Here is a 21684-nt window from a genome sequence, read left to right as displayed (position 1 = left end):
CAGTCACTTTTCAGTGGTATGTGGAGACAGGAAAAGGGGAAACGGCCAGAAACTGCAGCATAGAACTTCTTTAGAAGCACAACTTCTGTGCGCAAGAACTTCTTTACAGTGAGGTGATGGAGCACTGGAACAGGCTGCCCAGGGAGGTTGTGGAGTCTCCTTCTCTGGATATGCTCAAGTCTTGCCTGGATGCCTACCTGTGCAACCTGGTGTAGGGAACCTGCTTTGGCAAGGGGGTTGGACTCAATGATCTCTAGAGGTCCCTTCCAACCCCTACAATTCTGTGATTCTGTGATCATAATTAGCAGTTTTTTTCCAGTATTTCCTCTTCTTACTACTGATTTAGATTTTTAGAGCATAGCAACTCTCAATACTTACTAGAAATGCCTAGGTTAATTCTTGTTTCCTTTGCAAACTCAGTGAAATGGATTACTGGGTTTATCGTGAGCATGCATGTGTTCATTCAACTTTCCTTGAATGTGCAGAAAAGCAGTAGGAAACATCACTGTGCTGAACTTTGCTTTCTCTTCAGTAGTATCAGGCTACTCCTGCCCGGGATGTATTGGTTGGTTTCTGATGGGATGGTTTTAACATTCAGCATAAAGCAGAATTGCTTACTGCAAATTTCCCATTGAAATTCTTGATGGTTACGTATTTCTAGTAAGTAAGCCATTGTTTAAATTAGGATTTTCTATTACTAGGGCACATGGGTACATTTGCATAGGGTAAACAGTCTTTCATCAACAATTTTTTGCTGAAAACAATGTCTATTACAATATTATTTTTTTCTTTTGTGTTTTGAATTGATAGATCTTTGAAGCCTCTTCTCTGTCAAAGAGGAGAAAGAGATTGGCAGCCTGGCCAGCAACCTGCTCAAGAGATAAACTTGCATTTGCCAGATACTCAGCTGTTCACTAACTTAGAACTTTTCTAATACATTTGCCTCCCTTGCTATGAGAGGCAAACAACCACATCTTGCTTCCTGGAACATGTATAATATTATCAGATAGCATATATAAGCAGCATGCAGAGATTCTTAATTAAATTTATGATCTAATTGCCCTTTTGTGTTGATGCTGCAGTTCCTGAGACCACCCCCTGCGGAGCCTGCTGAGCTGATAATGGATGTCTGCCTGCATCCCACTCAGTGCAGCTCCTTAGTTTCCTGCAGGCACGATTTAGTTTGGTTAAGTCTCAGTTTTAAGAGGAAAAAGTACTGATATCACATAGGCTGAGGAGAAATGGAAAGTTTTGCGTTTGCCATTTGCCAGAAGACATTTAGTTCTAATAAGCTCAGTAGGTGATACAGGTTGAAAACTACCCAGAGTTGCTGTCTGGTTCCAAGTTTTGAAGGCATATTTTTGTTTGTTTCTGTAAGAAAGGAGCCCTCAGCCATGAAGTGTTGTTCCTCTATATGAAAATTTTAGACTTTCATTAGTTTTAGCTCTATAGCAGTGGAGTTTTCAGTATGAAGCTACAGCTGTACCTCAACTCTTCCTTTTTGTTTGGTGTGCAGGTTGTTACTCGGTCTTAATTTAATGTCTTTTTTCTATTTCTGATTTTGCCACCTGATGCTTGGTCACCAGGGTGCGCAACACTCTTATTTTCTGCAGAAGCCTCAAGAGAGCTGCTAGTTTTGATTGATTTTAGAAAGGCATTTGATAATGTCTCCCACGACATCCTTATAACAAAGCTGAGGAAGTGTGGGATAGACGAGTGAACAGTGAGGTGGGTTGAGAACTGGCTGACTGGCAGAGCGCAGAGGGTCATTGTTGGTGGTGCAGAGTCTGGTTGGAGGCCTGTAACTAGCGGTGTTCCTCAGGGGTTGGTGCTGGGTCCGGTCTTGTTCTTCATCTTCATCAATGACCTTGATGAGGGGATAGTGGCCACCCTCAGCAAGTTTGCTGATGATAGAAAGTTGGGAGGATTGGCTGAAATGCCTGAAGGCTGTGCTGCCATTCAGCGAGACCTGGATAGGCTGGAGAGCTGGGCGGTAAGAAACCGGATGAGGTTCAACAAAAGCAAGTGTAGAGTCTTACACCTAGGGAAGAATAGTTGCATGCACCGGTACAGACTGGGGGATGGGCTGCTAGAGAGGAGCTCTGCGGAGAGGGACCTGGGTGTCCTGGTGGCTGACAGGTTGGCCATGAGCCAGCAGTGTGCCCTTGTGGCCAAAAAGGCCAATGGCATCCTGGGGTGCATTAAAAAGAGCGTGGCCAGCAGGTCGAGGGAGGTGATCCTCCCCCTCTACTCTGCCCTGGTAAAGCCTCATCTGGAGTACTGCGTCCAGTTCTGGGCTCCCCAGTACAAAAAAGAGTGGGATCTCTTGGAAAGAGTCCAGCGGAGGGCCACAAAGATGGTGAAGGGCCTGGAGCATCTCCTCTATGAAGAAAGGCTGAGTGAACTGGGTCTGTTTAGCCTTGAGAGAAGAAGACTGAGAGGAAACCTGATCCAGGTTTATAAACATCTGAGGTGTGGGGGCCATAGTGGCAAGGCCAGTCACTTTTCAGTGGTATGTGGAGACAGGAAAAGGGGAAACGGCCGGAAACTGCAGCATAGGAAGTTCTGCACAAATGTGCGCAAGAACTTCTTTACAGTGAGGTGATGGAGCACTGGAACAGGCTGCCCAGGGAGGTTGTGGAGTCTCCTTCTCTGGATATGTTCAAGTCTTGCCTGGACGCCTACCTGTGTGATCTGGTTTAGAGAACCTGCTTTGGCAGGGGGTTGATCTCGATGATCTCTTGAGGTCCCTTCCAACCCCTACAATTCTGTGCTTATGTAATTATTTTGCTGTGTTCTTGCACTTACTCAGCTATAGCTGAAGGTAGAAGAGGTATTGACCTTGACTGAGATGCTGTTCTGACACCACTGAGAGTATTTCAAGAGGGATGCGGATATGTTAAGTCACTGTGACTGTATTACATGTACTGTAAGGCTCATCACTGTCACGTACTGAGGTTTGACTCTTATGCAATGCATTTTTGCATTTGTATAACTCCTGAAAGCTTTTCTCAATGTCATTAATTCACAACAAGAAGATCTGTGCAGTTTGGAAACTAGAAACTCAGAAAAGAAGAAAAAAATCCAGAAGTGATGATGTATCGTTATCAGTGAATGTCAAACAGGAACTGCCCTGCAGCAATCTTGGCACGTTGTCCAGGTTTGTGCACTTCAGGCTGCTTGTTGAGGTGGATCCCACCTGATCAGTGCTGTTTGGGGACAACACAGATTAAGAAGTAACTTAAGCCAGGGAGGGATTTCCAGAAGTGGTTATTGTTGCCCCATTGGAGGAATGGGACTGATTTTCAGTGTTAAGCTAAATGAATTTGTAGCTCCTTCAATGTTTCTGCTGCATTTGCTCGGATCCAATCAGACTAATTGTAGGGGTCAAGATAGGGTTAATTCTTGTGATGATCCTTAAAAAAGACAACAGTGAACAGCTGATACCAGAGCTTGTCATTTTTCCCACTGGCACTAACATAACATCTGTTGATAGTACAGAAAGTTGTTAAATGTAGAAATCTAAAACCACACAGGTGAAAACCAGGAGGAAACTGAAAGAAAATATATTGCATTTCATGCACTTTATGAGCATTTAGTGGAAGATAAGAAGGAGCTAAAAGGTTTCTTGCCTTTCTCTATTGCAGTTTGTACACCTGCAGCCATTGGGCTGTTGCAGAATTGTGTTCCACTTTGTTCCCTCCATTTGTGCTGTTGTGACGTTGGCCTCTAACTATATACTCTGTACAGAGATAACTGAACCTTTCTTGAGCAGAAATTGGACATAAAAGCACTCTCAGGTACAAGATTTTCTGTGAACCATGGTTGTTAGAATGGAGAAAGCTTCTCAGCGTCAGCTTCTACTGTTGATTACTTTTATATAATTCAAAAACCTCATGAAATTAATTAAGCAAGAGTACTTTGTTTGTTGCCAGAAAAGAAATGCATGCAGTACTGCAGTGACTAATTCCAAGCCTTAATGAAGGCTGGGTTCTGCAGGAATAAATAATGTCAAACATCCTCCTGGCAAGTGGAAAAAAGTTACTGAACTGAGAAAAATTACTGAACAACACAGGAGAGATGACAAACTATTCAGAAAAGTCATCAGGTTTGTTTTTATACTTGTATTTTATCTTGCCATATTGTGAGCGAGGGAATGAAAGGAGATACTGATGGATAATTACAAGAAGTCTCAAGTTTTAACACACATGTACTTCAGGAAAGCTCTCTCTTCCTATGTAATATGTGTTAAATGACCTGTACCCACATGGCAGTTGAGCTCTGCACCGTGATGCATGGCTGCCAGCATCATAAGGAGTTGGACAGCCCGTAATTCAAAAGGCAGGCACCTGAGACTGGCACATCTAGAGGAGAGTGATCCTGACCTGCAGTTTAGAGGGCAGAAGGGAAGAACTTTTTTCTTTCTTTTTTTTTTTTTTTGGTAAGTAATCTCTGCAGAACTGGGAAAAAATCTCCTCAATTATAATTTTTTCATGTCTCAGCGGCTGACATCTGAGTGCCCTCACAATTCTGCTTGGGGAAGAAACAGGAATAGCTTTCCAGTGTGACCTTTGCACTGTGAGATTTCCTTTTAAATGTTAGACGTGAGGAAATGAACATTTGAATTATTGAATATGTTTTCCATGAGGGATAGTGACTTAAAAGATGGCACAACATTGTGGAAGTCTCACGTGACTTTAAGCTGTTGATACAGCAGCCCTGCAGTAGGTGTGTGGATCAGACATCTCTTGCTGGATAACAATATCAGTTCCTTTACTGTAAAGTTTTCATTTAAATTTTTCTCCCAGTACGCTTTGGAGATCTTCTTCCTTTTCAATGTCATGAAAAAGACAACTTTTTATAAGTTGGTTTCCTCTCTCTGGTTAGTGCCTGTGTACTAAATATTTACATGCCTCGTTTAATATCCCATTCCTTCCCTCTTCCTGTTTTTGCCTATTGCAGTAGTTACCATACCTGTCAAATACCTTTTTACCTAGAAACCTTTACACTTGGCATAAGGAGCTTAATATTACACTCCCCTATTCTTTTTCACCCAAACGTTTAATCTCCAAACATACAAAGAACCTTGTCCTTTGCTTTGTAGGTAATTATTTAAAACTCTCATGTACTTACGTAGCAGTTCTTGGCTGGTTGAATGCTGACCCTTATTATAATGAAGAGTAATCTCAAATTGTTGCGAGAAACTTGCACAAGACAACCATGAGCTTTAAAATGAAGCTGTGTATTTCTGCAGCTGCTTGATAAGAAGCTTGACAGCTGGGAACCTTCCTGGAATTCATAAAAATGAAACACTGGAGAATGACAAATCCTTTAGTCTACCACTACAACGCTTCATTTCTGAGCAAAAGCAATACTGAACTTATGAGATTACAAAAAGCTGTGGGTGCCATTTATATTCCAAGATGATGTTTGCTGCTGACCAAAGAAAATATTTTGAAATCACTTTTGTGTGCCTTGAATATTTTAGGCCATGATTGGGTACTTTATATACAAACAATAATCCATTCTTCAGCAGTCCTGATGCTCATCGGGTCAAACGCTGGGTTTTCAAGAGTGGAGGTGTAGGAATGGTTAAGATCACTGAAGTGTAAAAATTTTATAGAAGCAGACAATTACTTTGAGCAAATAGCTGCTTTTGATCTTTCTGGTGATTGAATCGGTGATGTCTGAGGACAGGAATGTCTCCTGCTCTTCTGTAAGTGCAGTGAGTTTTTCAAGCATAATAACATCATTTCAGTAACCTTCAAGTGTTTTGATTTTGGGAAGGCTTTTTTTTGCTTTTCTGGTCATAGAAATTTGATGGTTAAACAACTTTGTGCTACGTTTGAGCTGAGAATTTTATTCCTGTCCAGTGTTAATTTAATGAAGGATTCCTGAATCTCTTCCTCATAAGGCTATTTCACTGAAAATGGCGGGCTTGGCAGAAACCTACGGAAGCCAGATATCCTAGAGATGCTTACAGAGTTGAATCTTTTGGTTTATTTTTTTTTTTCTGTCGACTCTACACTCATAAAGAAGGATGCAACAATTGATCAGATCTCGATTGCTGGTAGTTCACCTGTCATATGGCAGTAGCCAGCAGAAGGGAATGCTTAGGGCCCAATCCATACAACCTCCACAGAAATTAAAGAATTGATTTTTATTTGTGTCATGAGTGCCAGAGCAAACGATTACTGCTGTGCTGTCACTCTAATTACATGTTGAACTGAAGCTTAGATTGCAGTGTGCCGAAACTGATTAAAAGCCTGTTGGTAAGGAATAATGCAATCATGCTGAGTTGACAAATACTAACAGAAAGAGAGTATTAGCTAAAATTTAGTCTTTTTCACTGAAGATCTGCCTGTGGGCTCTCAGCCCCACGCTGTATCAAGGTGCTGGGAGGATGGAAATAGTTTGTCCAAGCACCATTCCCAGTGTTTGCAGGACTGAATAGGCATCAGCTGACAGCTTTCTCAACAATTTGCTCTGCAGTGTTCTCTGTATGCAGCAAGCTGGGCAAATAACAGAGAATGATTGGTTTGTGTAACAGTGGAATGTTTCATGCCTCGCTTCCTTCAAAAACAAAACCTCATCATTACTTTATTTTTCCTGTTTAAATTAAAAAAAAAAAAAAAAAAAAAAAAAAAGCAGAACTGGTTTGATTAAATTTTCTTCCTTTTCTTCCTGCTTCCCCTTCTCCTGTTTATCAAATGATGCTGCTATTTGGAGAAAGTAAAGCTTAATTAGTGTAATGAATTTTTATAAGTTTCCTTATAATTACAAGTCATTAGTGCGATACCTGGCATATTTGCTTGGTAATATACAGACCTCTTCCCCACACATTGTGACAAAGGGCTTCCCAATGATTATTGCAACCTGGTGTGGACAATGCAGCAAAATCTTCTGCAGATATCCTGCTTGTGCCTTACAGATGTATCTCGACAGTATTAGTTTGCCTTTAATGGATTCACAGTTAATCTGTAATAGAGCATTTTGTGCATGCAGTTATGCTCTTTGGGATTGGTACTGTAGTGACTTAAGCCATCCGTCTGGAGAACGGAAGCAATTTAATGAGATTTATGTAAACAACATGTCTGTCAGTTTTGCAAGCACTTTATAATTGAGTACATCCTAAGTGTTAACAGCATGAGGATCAAAGTGATACATTTAGGATTTCTTCCAAAGCTTTGTTATTTGTTATAAAGAATGTGCCAATCATTGTAAGTAATTAAATAAGGGTCAGATTTGGTTTTAACCTGTCAATACGCACAAAGATAACATGAAGTGTATTTTCATTGTCTGAAACATTTTTAAAACTTCATGATAAAAAACAAGAGAGAGACTTCATTAATTGGAAAGCATCGTTGGCTTTGTTGTAGTCTCACAAATGTGACATACCTTTTACAGCTTACTGGAACGAAAGACGTTTGTTGGTTTAGTAGACACTTACTGATTACTTTTCCAGTCTGAAGGGAAATGTACAGAAAAGCGATGCCGAGATGGAACCAGATAAGGTCCCACCAGCTTGGCCACTTGCTGCATGTTGCAAGGCTCCTACTTGTTAACTTGAACTCTCCTGCTTCGGGACATGTAGCTTCCAGTCAGCTTTCTGCCTCTGCGCTGCCCCATATCAACAGTCCTGACCTTTGGTGTGTTCAGGATGCAGTTTTGATATTTTCTCTTAGAGTGCTCTCACATCTTTGGCTGTGTTTGTAGTTAGTTGCAGAACAGGTGCTGATGTCCCATGCTTGATCCGGCTTTTATATATTTAACTTTGTCATTTACAGAATCACCTAATCACAGAATGGCCAGGGTTGGAAGGGACCTCAAGGATCATGAATCTCCAACCCCCCTGCCACATGCAGGGCCACCAACCTCCATGTTTAATGCTAAACCAGGCTGCCCAGGGCCCCCATCCAACCTGGCCTTGAACACCTCCAAGGACGGGGCATCCACAACCTCTCTGGGCAGCCTGTTCCAGTACCTCACCACTCTCTGGGTAACGAATTTCCCCCTGATGTCCAGCCTAAATCTCCCCTCCCTCAACTTAAAACCATTTCCCCTCATCCTACACATATCAACCCTTTCAAAGAGTTGATTCCCCTCCCTTCTGTAGGCTCCCTTTAGGTATTGAAAGGCTGCAATGAGGTCACCCCGCAGCCTTCTTTTCTCCAGGCTGAACAAGCCCAGCTCCCTCAGCCTGTCCTCATAGGGGAGGTGCTCCAGTCCCCTGATCATCCTAGTGGCCCTCCTCTGGACCCTCTCCAACAGCTCTCTGTCTTTTTTTGTACTGCGGGCTCCACACTTGGACGCAGTATTCCAGATGGGGCCTCATAAGAGCAGAGTAGAGGGGGACAATCACCTCCCTGTCCCTGCTGGCCACCCCTCTTTTGATGGACCCCAGGATACCATTTGCCCTCCGAGCTGCAAGAGCACACTGCTGGCTCATGTTAAGTTTTTCATCTATCAGGACCCCCAGGTCCTTCTCCACAGGGCTGCTTTCAAGGACCGCTTCTTCCAGCCTGTACGGATGCCTGGGATTCCTCCAGCCCAAGTGCAAAACTTTGCAAAGCCAGTATTGTTCTGCAGAACTAGGAGAATGAAAAGAATCATTGCTGATTACATAGGGTGGGTACTTAAAATATCTAGTAAAATTATCTCAAATCTAATGTGACTTGAGGTCACTTATTAATGCATTCCTGTTGCCCTTTCTCTGGCCTTCCTGTCATTCTAGTTTACATCTGTCTCCAAGAAGCCCTGTACTTACCTACCTGAACTGCCCATTTAGGTCTGTCTTATCATGACTGGTTATGTGTATACCTGTAATTATTTTTTCTCAATTTCCCACAGAAAAGTAGAGGAAATTAAAATCAAATGTCAAGCTTTTGTGCAGTCAGAGGTTTCAGGCATGTGACTATCCATGCAGTTTATAGTGGCTGTGATGACTAATAGAAGCAAAGAGAGGATCAGCAGGCGTTGCTATTTTAGGAGTTTTTAAACAGAGGCTATAGTTTGCATGTGGGGGCTTCAATTATGTTTTGTTTTTACTCGGGTAAAAGCCAGCAATTATGTCTGTTGTTATGTACTTGTGCTTCAAAATGAGTTGAACCTCAGGCAAACGCCTCCAGGAGGGGCACTGAGATATGAATTCATGTTGAGTCCTTTTAGATCTTGTTTCTGTTTTAAACTGGGGTGAAGTACTGAAAAGAGGAAAAATCTGTCCAAAGTGATTTTCGGATGACACATAATAGGATCCCAGCAGTGCTCCCTTTGTCACCCCCCAAAAGTGCCAATGGAAGCTGGACAAAACTCTGGGGATCTGGCCCAGTTCTCCAGCCTGATGAATTGTTCATGTTTCTTTCATGCCTGTTTGAGTGATGTTCTGCTCCTTCCCACGTGTGGGCTGCTGAGTGCATTAGACTAAGCACAGATGACATAAATGTGACTTTTTGGACTTGCGTTTGCACCAACCAGGTTTTGTGCACAAACATGGTGCTTGTATGTGCATGCAGAGGTGTATGTTGGCTTATGCCTTGCAGATGTGCATTTCTGGCTGGCTGTGGGTTGGATGCTTAGCTGTTTTGAAAATCAGCTGCTCACTGATTTTTTCCTCAGCTGGTTGTGCTCTATAGGTGGTGGTCCTGTAGCACAGGTGTTAAGGGTTCTAGAATTACTGAAAGTAAGGAGGAGAAAGGCTTTCTGGGATACGTACCAGGGCATTGGAGAGGAACTCTAAGGAAGGTATATTGAAGTAAGTAATGATGTTAAAGGTAAGGGCTTATAAGAATTTGTTTCTGATTTGCATAATGTCACCTTTCTTTATTTTTCTTTTGTAACAATGCAAGTTTTGTTGCTTAGGTGGAGGAGGAGATTGTGTTATTTGTTTCAGTGCATTCATATAACGTGAGATAGTTTAACCCATAGTAGTTCTTGACTCTGTCTTGTTTACCTATCATCATTTAGGTTAGTGAAATTTTGGCAATACTTCAAGAGACACATCTTGTGTGAATCACAAATTTCTATGAGTTTTTTTATGTCTGAGCAGTGGCTCTTGAGAATGGTTCCAATAAAGTTGTTTCAGTGTTGATGTGAACAGCTGCAGGTCAGTGTAAGTAAGTAATTTGAAATAGCTCTTCAATTTTCATCATGTTCACAACGTTGGTGAGGAATGTACAGGCTGTCGGTTCACATGAGACAAGAACACAGAAGTCACTAGAGAGAAGTCCATGTTCTTGTTTTGGTTCTTTTTTTTCAATCTAGAGTGATTGTTACTGTCTGCCTAATCTTTATGAGAGTTTGTGATCTAGTAAAGCAAGGACTTAAGAGAGGTTTTAATTCAAGCCACCTTGGTGCAATTTTTTTCCAAAAAGTCACGAAACTAAAAATTGATGAGTGAGGAGAAAGAATCAGATCAGCTGGAAACTGTAAGCAGATCTACAGGCACACTTGGAGAAATGAAATGTGGTTTATTCTGTTGATGTACAACATAATTTAGATGGTGAATGGAAATTGTTTATTGTGAAACTCAGTAATATTGCCTGTTCATGAGTAATTAAAAGTCTTCAGCGTAAAATATTCAGTTGCAATAGACACCTAATGAAACAAGAAATAAAAAGAACCATTGGAGGATATGCAGTACACAGTGAAGGGCTTAAGTGCAGCTGTATCGAACACACCTGGGTTATTGAATGATGCAAAAGAAAAGCTGATAGCCAAACAAAAGGAAGTGATCAAGCAGGATGGATATCTGTGGGCAGATGTCTGATAGAGGAGTCTTGTGCCGACTATAGAGAGAGAAGCTATGCACAATCATAAGAAGTAGTAGGTATAAAAGGCTGGTTTTCTGACTGGCACATCTACAGCTAGGTACACAGTAGTCATTATTCAAATATTTATACTTGGAGATAAATGTGTTTTTAGGATAATAAAATGCTTCAAGAACAAAAAGTTAGAAATAGGGTCCTACTGTTCTGTGAAATCTCTGTCTATGAATATTTGTAGTTGCAAAGCTGCTTGAAATCATTACTGTTGCTTTCTCTAATAGTGAGAAAAAGCATAATGGCTGAATATGATGTGAGAAGAGGAAAATCTAGCTTTTTTTTCCTAAAAAGATATCCATCAAAATTGGAGAGAGAGAGCTTCTTATAAACTGCTTTTTTATTCTGGTATGCTGTCGTTGTTAGGAGAAGGTAAATTATGGGATCAGCATCTTTTCAATTGAAGATTTTAGGATTACTGCCCTTATAAACTGCACCAATGATAGTGCTATCCCATCAGATATTAACACAAAGTGAGCAAACAGTACCGTAGTGTGGAGAGCATCAGTGCTGCAGCAGAATCTAGAACAGCCGCAAGCACTGAGCCCCATACTTGGACTGCTGGTCTGCCCAGGGCATATGGAACTCCAGTGTGCAAGAGTGAAGTAGTACTGCATTTAGAATTCTGCTGTGTGTCCTAAACAAATACATTTTCACAGTAGGGTGAAAATTAAGCTGAGACAACTAAGATGTGTCCTAAACGCATCTGCGATTTGCATCTGCAAATTCATCTCTGTTCCATCTCGCAGAGGACAACAAATATAATGCAGCAGATCTTATGCTACTGAGATGCATGGGAAGCAGTTGCAGCTTCAGTAGGAGAGAGATGAGAGAAAAACAGCTTTGAACCTTGCAATTGACTAGAAATAAGTTAAATAGGTGCAAAACTTTCTTTTGCAAAGTGTAGCTTGCTTTTTTTTTTTTTTTTTTTTTAACATCAGTAGTCTCTTGTGAATGATTTTGCATGTGTTACATATCAGATGGATTAGTTTGCTTTGGAGACAGGTTTCTTGTGTTATTTGTGAATCTTCACTGTGGTGCCCATTAGTTGTTCAATTTTTTTATTGGGATCATTATTTTCCTTGCTAATACTCCTTTAATGCTTTTCTGTTGTTGCTTTCTTTCCTGATGAAATTCCTCAGCTCCAACACGTATGTATGTGTTCTTCAGGTCCTGGCTTATGTTTTTCTTCCCTCCAACAGCTGTTTATCATTTTCATCAATTACAAGAAGCATGTGGTGAAGATGTTACATTCTCAGCTCAGGCTGAGAGACAAGCTTCAATTGTAATCCAGTGTTCTTAGCTCCCAGGAGAAGGCAGATCTCCACAATGCTAATTGAGAACTGTGATAAGAATGACCATCAAAAGTTCCTAAAACTGCAAGTCGAAAGACATTACATTGCTATAAACATAACAGCTTATGTGTTGTTGTTGGCTTTTATTTAGGAAAGCACATATAATTACCTTTTTCAGCCTGTTGTTCAGTTCTTATGCAAGTCATGTAATGCAGTTGTGTTTTTGCTAAATTCAACTTGAATTCCCTTCTGTACAATACACTTCCTGTGCCATTTTATTCTGAAGTTCTCAGTATTCAACTTACCTACAAGTTGTCTAGCTAAGTGCAGTCCGTGTATGATACTTCCAAACCAAAATGCTGCCTCTAGAGTATTGACTAGGTACTTAGCACTGGCTTATTCTTGTGGCCATGTGCTAAGCCACACTGAACTTGAATTTCTTTGTTCATGTACCTGTTCTTGTTCTACCTTCTTTGCAGCTGTGTCATACAGCCCTCTTTTATTGCGGCAATTAGTTATATGTGGCTGGGATTTATCACTTTCTGAATGAAGATGTTGAGTTGTTGACAAGGACTGTGAAGACATGGAGATTTTCTCTTTCCCTGTGCCACACTCTGTATCCCAGGAGCAAAGAGATGCTCAGAGAGTGGCAATGAGTTGGCTGAGGGGTGTGTTTGGTGGAAATAACAGCTTGAAGGATGTTGTATCCTCCTCTGCAAGGTACCTCTGCTTCATAGTTCTCTTATTTTTTTCTCTCTTACTTCCCTGCTGTATAAAGGAATTTGCACTGTAATGATTTAGCCATTCCAGGAAAACCCCCTGAAGCTGAAATCCCAGTCCCAGACAACTGTGCACATTTCAGATGCTCTGTGGTTTCTTGAACTGTATTTCTTGAATAAAAATATTCTCTGATCTCATTGTTCTTCTGGTTTTGGTATGTCTAGAATAGCACAGAACATGGCTTTCCCAGCTGGTGAAATAGAGCAGGGAGAAGACAAAGCTGTGTGTTTGTGACTAAGCTTAGCAATGGCATATGGGCTGATGCTGGTCATCTTGCACACAAGAATCTCTGTCAAGCTGCTGTTACTCAACTGTGCCAGCTTTTACTGCCAGCAGAGCTTCAGACAGGGTTTTGTGCTCAAAAGCTCATTCTGCTCAGTAACACCTGAGCTACCTCTGACATCTTGTAAAATCAATGAGTCAGGTAATTGGAGTAACTTAGCTTTGGTGATGTCCTCACTGATTGTTCTTAGTCATCAGAAGAAGAAAAACTCGTTTGTTAATAGAAATACTGTTGAGAAAACTCTGATAGGTACTGTGTGCGGTGCTCCTTATTTCTGGTAATTCATTTTTATTCGTTGTTTTTTGGTTTGGTTTTCTTGTTTGAAGCAGAGATGCTGTGATGTGAATGTGAGAGGTCATTGAGCACAGAGTAGATCAACAGTGACGTTTTGTTCCTGTTGCATTTAATTACTTTTTTGTGCTTTGTTGTTGTCTAAACCAGAAGCATAGGTAAGATGTGGCATATTGAAATACTTCCCAGGATTTCAATTGAACTCATAAACAGTGCAGAGCCGTGCTGAATAACTTCGGTGTGTAGTTAACCAATCCCTGCAGGAAGCCAAAGGTATTTTGTGAAGTCCTGTGCTAACTGGAATAACTCTATAAGTGACAGTGAGTGTAAACAGAGTTACAATCTACTTTAATGCAGATATGTACTTTGAAAATGTGCTATTGTAGCACATATTAGAGTGCTTTACACGTATACAATGAGGTGGTGTTTTGGAAATAGGATCTGCCTTGCTGAACTTTTGTTTAGTAGTATCAGTGCTGTCATTTGGCTGCTTAGTGTTTCCAGAGTAGAATGTAAATACCTATGTTATAGAGTGAGCAGACTTCCCAGCTGAGGAGGTGAGCAGAGACTGGAGAAGAAGCCTGTGTTCTTTGTAGGTCTTGCTTCCATCAAGGGTTTGCTGCTATTTGGTCAGATCCTGGAAGGAGCCTGGACTCCAGAGGATGTGGAAGTAATTTGAGTTATTGAATGAGTCTTAAATAAATGCTACTCCTGCCATTGTATAGTGGGAGCCATGAAACATCTTACTGGATGGAGATTGCTCTAATACAGCAAGTAGAAAGTGATTATATACCGACTGTCCTCCATACAAACAGTGGACTTAAAATTAATCCTGCGTTATTATGCTTAATTTTTATTGTTCTTTCAATTATTAAACATAAGGTATCAAAACATTGTATTAAAAACTGCCATCAGAACTCCATCTTTTTTTTCCTGCTGACTGTGTGCTGGAATAACTCTATAAGTGACAGTGAGCATATCCAAAGGTACAGTCTACTTTAATGCAGATATGTGCTTTGAAAATGTGCTACTGTAGCACAGATATTAGAGTGCTTTACACATATGCAATGAGGTGGTGTTTTGGATCTTAGAAATAGGATCCGCTGAGTTGTTCAGGCAGAAGCACAGAGCGAATGTCACCCGCCATCCTTCTGCGATTTCAGCAGGTGCACTCTGGATTTCTGTCGGTAGCTTGCAGAAGTTAGTTGATCCCTATATGAAAAACGTGCAGTTCCCTCACTTTGGTTGCTCTAATCTATCAATTTCTTCCTACATACAAGTATGAAAGGAGGTGGGCAGCATCATTTCTAGTCAGGGACTACTGTTTAATCTCTGCACTTACTTACAGAAGTCATTCTGTTAATAACTTTACAATATGCAGATGCAGTTAGGATGCTGGATGTCTGTATGGTAGCACCCAGAATTCTGAGAGAGGCATTTCACCCTCTGGTAAACACATATATGACTTCTAGTCATATTTGGCTTCCAGGCAGAAATGTGACTTGAATGGTTCTGTGCTGATATATGCTGATAACCTTGTTTCTGGGCTTTTTTTGGGTTTCTTCTCACCCCAAGGGTTGGCAGGGGGTAGGGGGGCAAAGGAAGTTCATATAGTCTCTTCATAACGAGTCTCCTTTGCTGCTGAGGATAGAATGGACCGGTGTGAGAGATGGTGTTACTGTTGTTCTCCTTGGTGCTTGTACTTCTGGGATTCAAGGTCTCTAGTAAGGTATTAAAGAAACCACAGGAATTTGAGTCCTAGTGTTATGCCATAAAGATTTTTGAAGTTTTACAAAGGTAAATAATGCCAGTGTGATAATTATTTTATTATGATGAGTGAGAAAATTGAGCTTCTTATCTTCTTATATTCAATCTAAATGCACTATTTCATTCCCTTTTTATCCAATAAAATACCTGAAAATAGTTTTACTTGGAACACAGATAAGAAAATGCTAGCGATTAAAGATAATGTTGTGGAATGGCTGGCAGGGCTTAGTGCATCAATAACCCTGACACATAATTAAAGTAATTGAAAATGCCCTGCGTGTGTTCTCTGATATAAGGCAGTAAAGAGATCACAGAGGTGTCAAAGCTCTTTCACAATAGGTATATTTTAAAATCAATCTCTTTTATTTTTAATCTTTTATTTGTGTTCTTTAAATCTCCATAAAGCCAAACTTAAACCTGCATCATTGCCTTTAGCTGGCCCTTCTGGAGTAAAGCCTCATATTTCTTTCAATTTGTTTCTATGTTCTTTGTAACTATGGTCAGAAAGAGGACTGGGCTGAGAAACAGGGCCAAGAGCCTCCTCAGGCATGCCAGTACAGGGCCAAGCTGGGACTGTGACTTACCCCGTCTCCTGTGTGTTTTGCGCTTCACATTCCAATCCTGATCCCCCCCCAGTTCCCTTCCTTTCAACCCGTTTACTTTTTAATTAGACACATTTGTTTTCTTCTCTGAACTCCTGCCGCAGCAGTCTGAAGTTAACACTGACATGGCAGGAAATCTTACCCTTTTGGAAGACTCATAGGAAGGGAACACCAGTCTGGATTCATTTTTTCTAGGCAGGCCTCAGACTTCTTTGATCCAGAACTCTAGGTTGGTAAGACTCCAAAGTATTTCAGAAATACTGATTATAACAGAGGGGACCAAATCATATAAAACTCTGTAACTGACTTCAAGGAACGTACAAGGGACATTGTATTCCATTTAAAAGAAAGAAATCTAGGTTCACCTTTTGGCTCTGCTTTAGACTCTGCCAAGGGTTGAACTTGTTCTTGGTTTTAATTCACTGGAAATTGTTGAAGGCATCTGGCCTTTATAGAAGCTTAAAATAAAATGTCAGAATTTTTTTCCATTTCCAAGTTGAAAATGGAATTTGCTTGTAACTTCCATTAGGAGGTGCTGGTACAGAAATACAAGTAGACAGTGCAATTTGGCTTCTCATCTCCCTAGGGGACAGTGCTGCATGAACCAAGTAGCATCTGTGGTCTTCACTCAGAAAAAATTGGGACGACTGCTGTAAAAATAGTGTCTTAAAGCTAAGAAAATAATTCTGCAGACACTGTTAAATTGTGCTTAAATTGTTCTTGCACTGGAAAGCAACCTCATAGTCTCCAGAGGCTCAGTCTGTGCAAGTCCTTGCAGCTCTGACAGCCTTCAGAATGACCCTTGAGGCTCTAGAAGAGCATAGGATTGAAGAGCTTTGGGCTTCAACTGTTGGTGCTTTGGCACCATCAGTCAACATTGGCTCTAAGAGTGCAGATTTGGAGTGTTTCCATACCTATCCTCCTTTTGTGCAACTGGGGAGTAGTGATCCAAGTTTTATCCTTGACTTGGTAGGCAATAACTAAGAATAGCATGACTAGAAGTTAAACTTAGAGATGAGAGAAATAAGTTCTATACATTAAGTTTAGTGCATTTTCTCTTAAGTGTAATGGGGAAGCATGGGGAATAATCCATGTTTCAGTTAGTTTGGAAATGCATTTATGAAAGTCACTTGAGTTATATTAGCATACTGCTGAAATATGTTACTGCAGCACTTGGGATCTGAGGGCAGATGTGCTGCGAAGTGTTAACCTTGTATGATCACCAGGGTAGATGAGTCCTTGGATTCATTAAATCATGCTGAAGCTAGAGAATCCTAAGAAAGTGGAATTAAATCATAACATATGCTTAAATAGGTATATTTGCATAGGGATAAAATTAAGTATGTGGGATATAATTTCAAAAAGGTATTTAACCTTTGTAGGCAGCAGGAAGGATGTGAGTGTGGTACAGTGTCTGCTTGTGTGCCTACTGGACAAGGACAGCTTTTGACTCTGTGGACACTTACATACCGCAGGAGAGCACTGTGTACTCCAGGGAAAGCTTGCCATCAGTCTGGGCTTCTTTGCCCAGTTTGTTTTATCTTCACAAAGAGCCTATTATGAACTGTTAATCAGTGAACAATAAGCTCAGAACAAAGCACATCATGGTCTGTCTAAAGCACACTGGAGGGGCTGAATACTATTGTCAGGAAGACTGAGAGATGGGATAATGAGAAGAATGGGTTAGACAGTAAAACCATGTTTATATTTGGTTTTCTTTTATTGTTTCATTTTTCAGTTACTGATATTAAGTCATTACGCAGAAGGGGAAGATGATAGTACAACTGATAACATGCTCCTGGAGGAGGAGCATAAGAACTGCGCTCGTGCATATAATACCAAACTTGTCATTTACAGAGTTATTATAACACAAGAGAAGCTAACAGTATTAGAGCAGTTTTGCAGCATGTCTGTTTTTGTACATTAAAGCCTCCATGCCTTTAGTGCTAGATTGCACTGTATGTAGTTTGACTTGTTTATTGGCATTCTTTCATTTGTCTCTTTTCATAACAGAATCGTGGATAATGTGAAAACTGAGCTGGGGGGAGCTATTTCCTGCCCTACAGGAAATTTGGTCTCCCGAGGAAGTCACTAGCTGGCACTGTTTGCTTTAATACTGGTTCCCTAATGTCTGATCTGTATGATGTGTGTCTTGTGCTGAAATAGGTTCCAGCACTGGGTTGAGGAATGTTAGCCCAGCTCTGGGCTTTTCTGATGCGGCTGTGTTCTGGAGTGATCTGGGTTGTGAGAATTGGATTCTGATGGAGTTTAACAGTGTGTTTGCTAGAGCAGTACGTTCGAGGTGAGGGTCTGCATGGTAGGCTGGCACCTTGAAGGTGAGAGAACATCCAGGGGCACATCAGTGACACACAAAGTTCTGTTGCACTTTGCTCTTTTGTTCTCCAACTCTTGAAAACATGGCACTTAAATGACTCAAGGGCTAAGGTCTTTACCCCTAATTAACCAAGGACTCAGAAGACCCATCTGAATTTGTATGAGAGCCCATGTAGACCCACAAACATCAGTGGTTCTCGAGGGATTGTTTTCTGGCAGCTGTAGTGAACATAAAAATACACTTTTGTGGACTGTAGCACTGCAAAGTCAATTGGATGTGTTGGAAAACTACAAAACAGCACTGTGATAACTGTGTGTCGTTTAGTTGTGGCATTGGTTTCTGCCTAGAGAATTTAATTTGAAAATTGTCAGCCTAAGGTGAAATGCCAATATTAGAAGTTTATGAGTGTAGAGAATCTCTCTGATTGCATGAAAGGAAATGGGGGTGGAGAAGTGATGGAAGGTGAAAATGCCTGCAAGATAAAAAAACCTTTGAAAGACTTGCATGGCAAAAACCCTAATTGGATCTATTTTTTCCCCAAAAGCATTTTGATGGATGCCAGAGAAAGCTGAAAGAAATCTGGTGTCCAGATGCATTTGTTTCTTATGGCTAAATGTAAAACTCTCGTTGACAGCTGGTGTCTGCAAATGATTCCAGGAAACAGATGATAGCAATGAATTACCACTGAGGAAATCAGCATGACAGCCAGATAGCGGAACTGCTTTGCATGGACCCCTAGCCCTGCCTCACAGCTTCTGATCTCACTGTCACAGCAGAGAGCAGCACATTGCACATGGGTGACAGCTCCCTTCAACTAACAACATGTATTGGGCAAAGATCTGAGGTAATTTGGGCCAATTCCTGTTGGTTTCAATAGCTGGGAGCATGGCCCAATTAAGAACTGTAGGATTTAGCAAGTCACTCTCTGTGGGCTTGAGCTGAGAATTTATAGTTGATTTGCAGAATAGTCTGGATGTTTTTATCACAGACGGATAAATCTGCATGTGGGTGGGTGGGAGGGAAGGAAAAAGTGCAAGCTGCAGAGAGAAAAGATCATTTTCCCAACAAGATGAAAAGGGAAGTAGCTGTGTTCATCATTAGTCCCATCTAGCTTCTCCGTTATCAAGAGTTAGTGAGAATAATAAGTTGCAAAGATAAAATTCAACCCTGGAGAGTCTAATAAGAAAGACAAAATAAAAGTGAGTGGGACATCAGATATAGGGACCCTGTTAGAATAGTCAGGCCACTGGACGTCAGGTCCCTGAAAACGTCCCCTCTTAATGAGCGATGAAAGGTATCGTTTTTCTATCTTATAATGAAGTAAAGAGTGCAAATCTCCAAACTTCTGTAAGATTAGAAAACATACTTTTGAATCAGTCAGACCAGATCAAGTGCTTTCTACTGGTGTATTACAGAAATGAGGGAAAACAGGCTCTCAGCTCCTTGACAGGGTGCCAGCTCCTTGGTTGCTCCTTGCTTTCTCCAGGCTCAAGCGGCAGAATGAAGAACTTTCAGTTGTGCATTATTGCAGAGTCACAGAGGTTGGAAGGGACCTTGAGAGACCATTTTTTCTAACTCCCTGCTAAGCAGGTTCCTTACAGTTGGTCAGATGGGTCTTGAATACGTCCATAGAAATAAACTCCACCACTTCTCTGGGCAGCCAGTGCCAGTGCTCCATCACTGTTACCATAAAGGAGTTCTGCATGTTAGTGTGGAACTTCCTATGCTCTAATTTTAGGCCGTTACTCCTTATCCTATTTCTACACATCGCTGAGAAGAAAACCTTCCCTCATCCCTTTGTTTCCTACCTCCATTTAGGTATTTATAAACATTTATCAGATCTCTTCTCAATAATTTGTGCTCTTTTATGATTCCTCAAGAGCAGAAGGCTGTCACCAGCCTGCCCCATGTCCATCCTGCAATAACCTCTGTCCACTTACAGAGTGTGCTACTCTATTTCCAACCACTCCTTCATTGCTCCATTTGAATCTTGCGGCTGCATTTTTCCTCTTCAGTCTTTTGCTTTATGCCTGAAATGAGTGCTGCTCCTTCCTGATAAGAATGTTTGCAGGCAGCATGGGTTAGGAATGGCTCTCTAATGCTAGCAGCAGCCCCTCCTGCTGTCCGTGTGGCAGGACCGTTTAGTCCAGGTGGCTGTTTTCAATGAAACGCTCTCAGCTTTTACTGTGGTTATGCTTGCTCTTCCATCTTCCAGTGTCTCAGTCCTGGACATTTGGAAATATTTCCCATGATTGAAGAACTGAAGCTTATTTTTTGCTCTGAGCAAGTCCCATCTAGCTGCCATCTGTGCCTGCCATCATCTGCTGAATCTCTGTATTTTCTCTATTTCCTCCTCTCCCTTCTCCATTCTTCACTTTATTTTCCCAAGGCTGCTGACATATGAACCAAATCCTTAGGTCTTGCATTTTGGGTACTGAAAAAACCTCTCTTTGGTCCCACATGCTTTCATACTTTCCACAAAGCTGCCATTTATACTCTTCTGGGGATTTTTTTCTTCCACTGAATGATGCAGTGGTTTTGTTGTATCCAGCTGGTATGTATGCAAACTGATCAGAGACGTGATGCTTTTTTAGGCAACAAGACATGTAGAAATCCCACCATGAGCACATTGTCAGCAGGCAATGTGGTGAGCACTGCAGCAGCATGTTTCCCATCCATGCAGGTATTGTGAAATCCAAGCCTACTATCACTAGAGGTTTTGCTGTTATTCAAGTATCTTAGAGCTTTGCTTGGGAGAGCTGCTGCAGTTACTACTCAACAGGAGATCCTGAGACATCCTTGGAACCTGGTGTGCGTTGTAAGGCAAATGTTTGGAGCCAGTCGTTTTTGTGGGACTGTGCTTCAGTGTCTTTCTAAAAGGCAAATGGGAAGGAGGGCACTGCCTAGTGAGTAGGGCACTTTTCAGTCCCCTCTGCATGGTTGTTGCTCACATGCCTTTATTATAAGGTGAGTGCCAAGCTGACAATGAGAAGAAGGTGCAGCCTTACCTGGTATTATAGGAGTACACCTGCTTTCAGAATCAACAGTGGTAATTGTGAGTGGAACAGCTAAGGGCGGCAAAGGCAGGTGATAGTAATTTCCATTCAACATTGCATGAAATACCAAAATATTGGTTCCTGAGCATGATTCCTGTTAGTGAAATGCCTCGTTTTTTTCTGTAGTGAATGTATTTATTAGTGTCATTGTTTAGCTGTCTTGATCAGTAGACTGCTGATTAACTTTGCATATATTCTATGATGTTTTCTATTAGTTTACAAATGGTATCTTCTCAGGTGAATTGTTTAAATACTGTTTAATGCTACTTGAAAGCAATGGAAATTTCAGTGTTATCTTTTACATGTAGCAGTAAGGTAACGGGAAGCACTTTGTGCACTCAATTACTTGAGCTAAATGTCCAATAAATAACTTTGGCTTCCAGGCTAAGCGTGAGATGGAGTTCTCAGTTTATAAAACAACTCGCCAGAAACAGCAATGTAAAATGTTCTGAAGAATA

Source organism: Lagopus leucura, unplaced genomic scaffold (genome assembly GCF_019238085.1).
Source record: "Lagopus leucura isolate 7727_CA_CO unplaced genomic scaffold, USGS_WTPT01 Super-Scaffold_739, whole genome shotgun sequence".
NCBI lineage: Eukaryota > Metazoa > Chordata > Aves > Galliformes > Phasianidae > Lagopus > Lagopus leucura.
Note: the sequence above shows the minus strand (reverse complement) of the source record.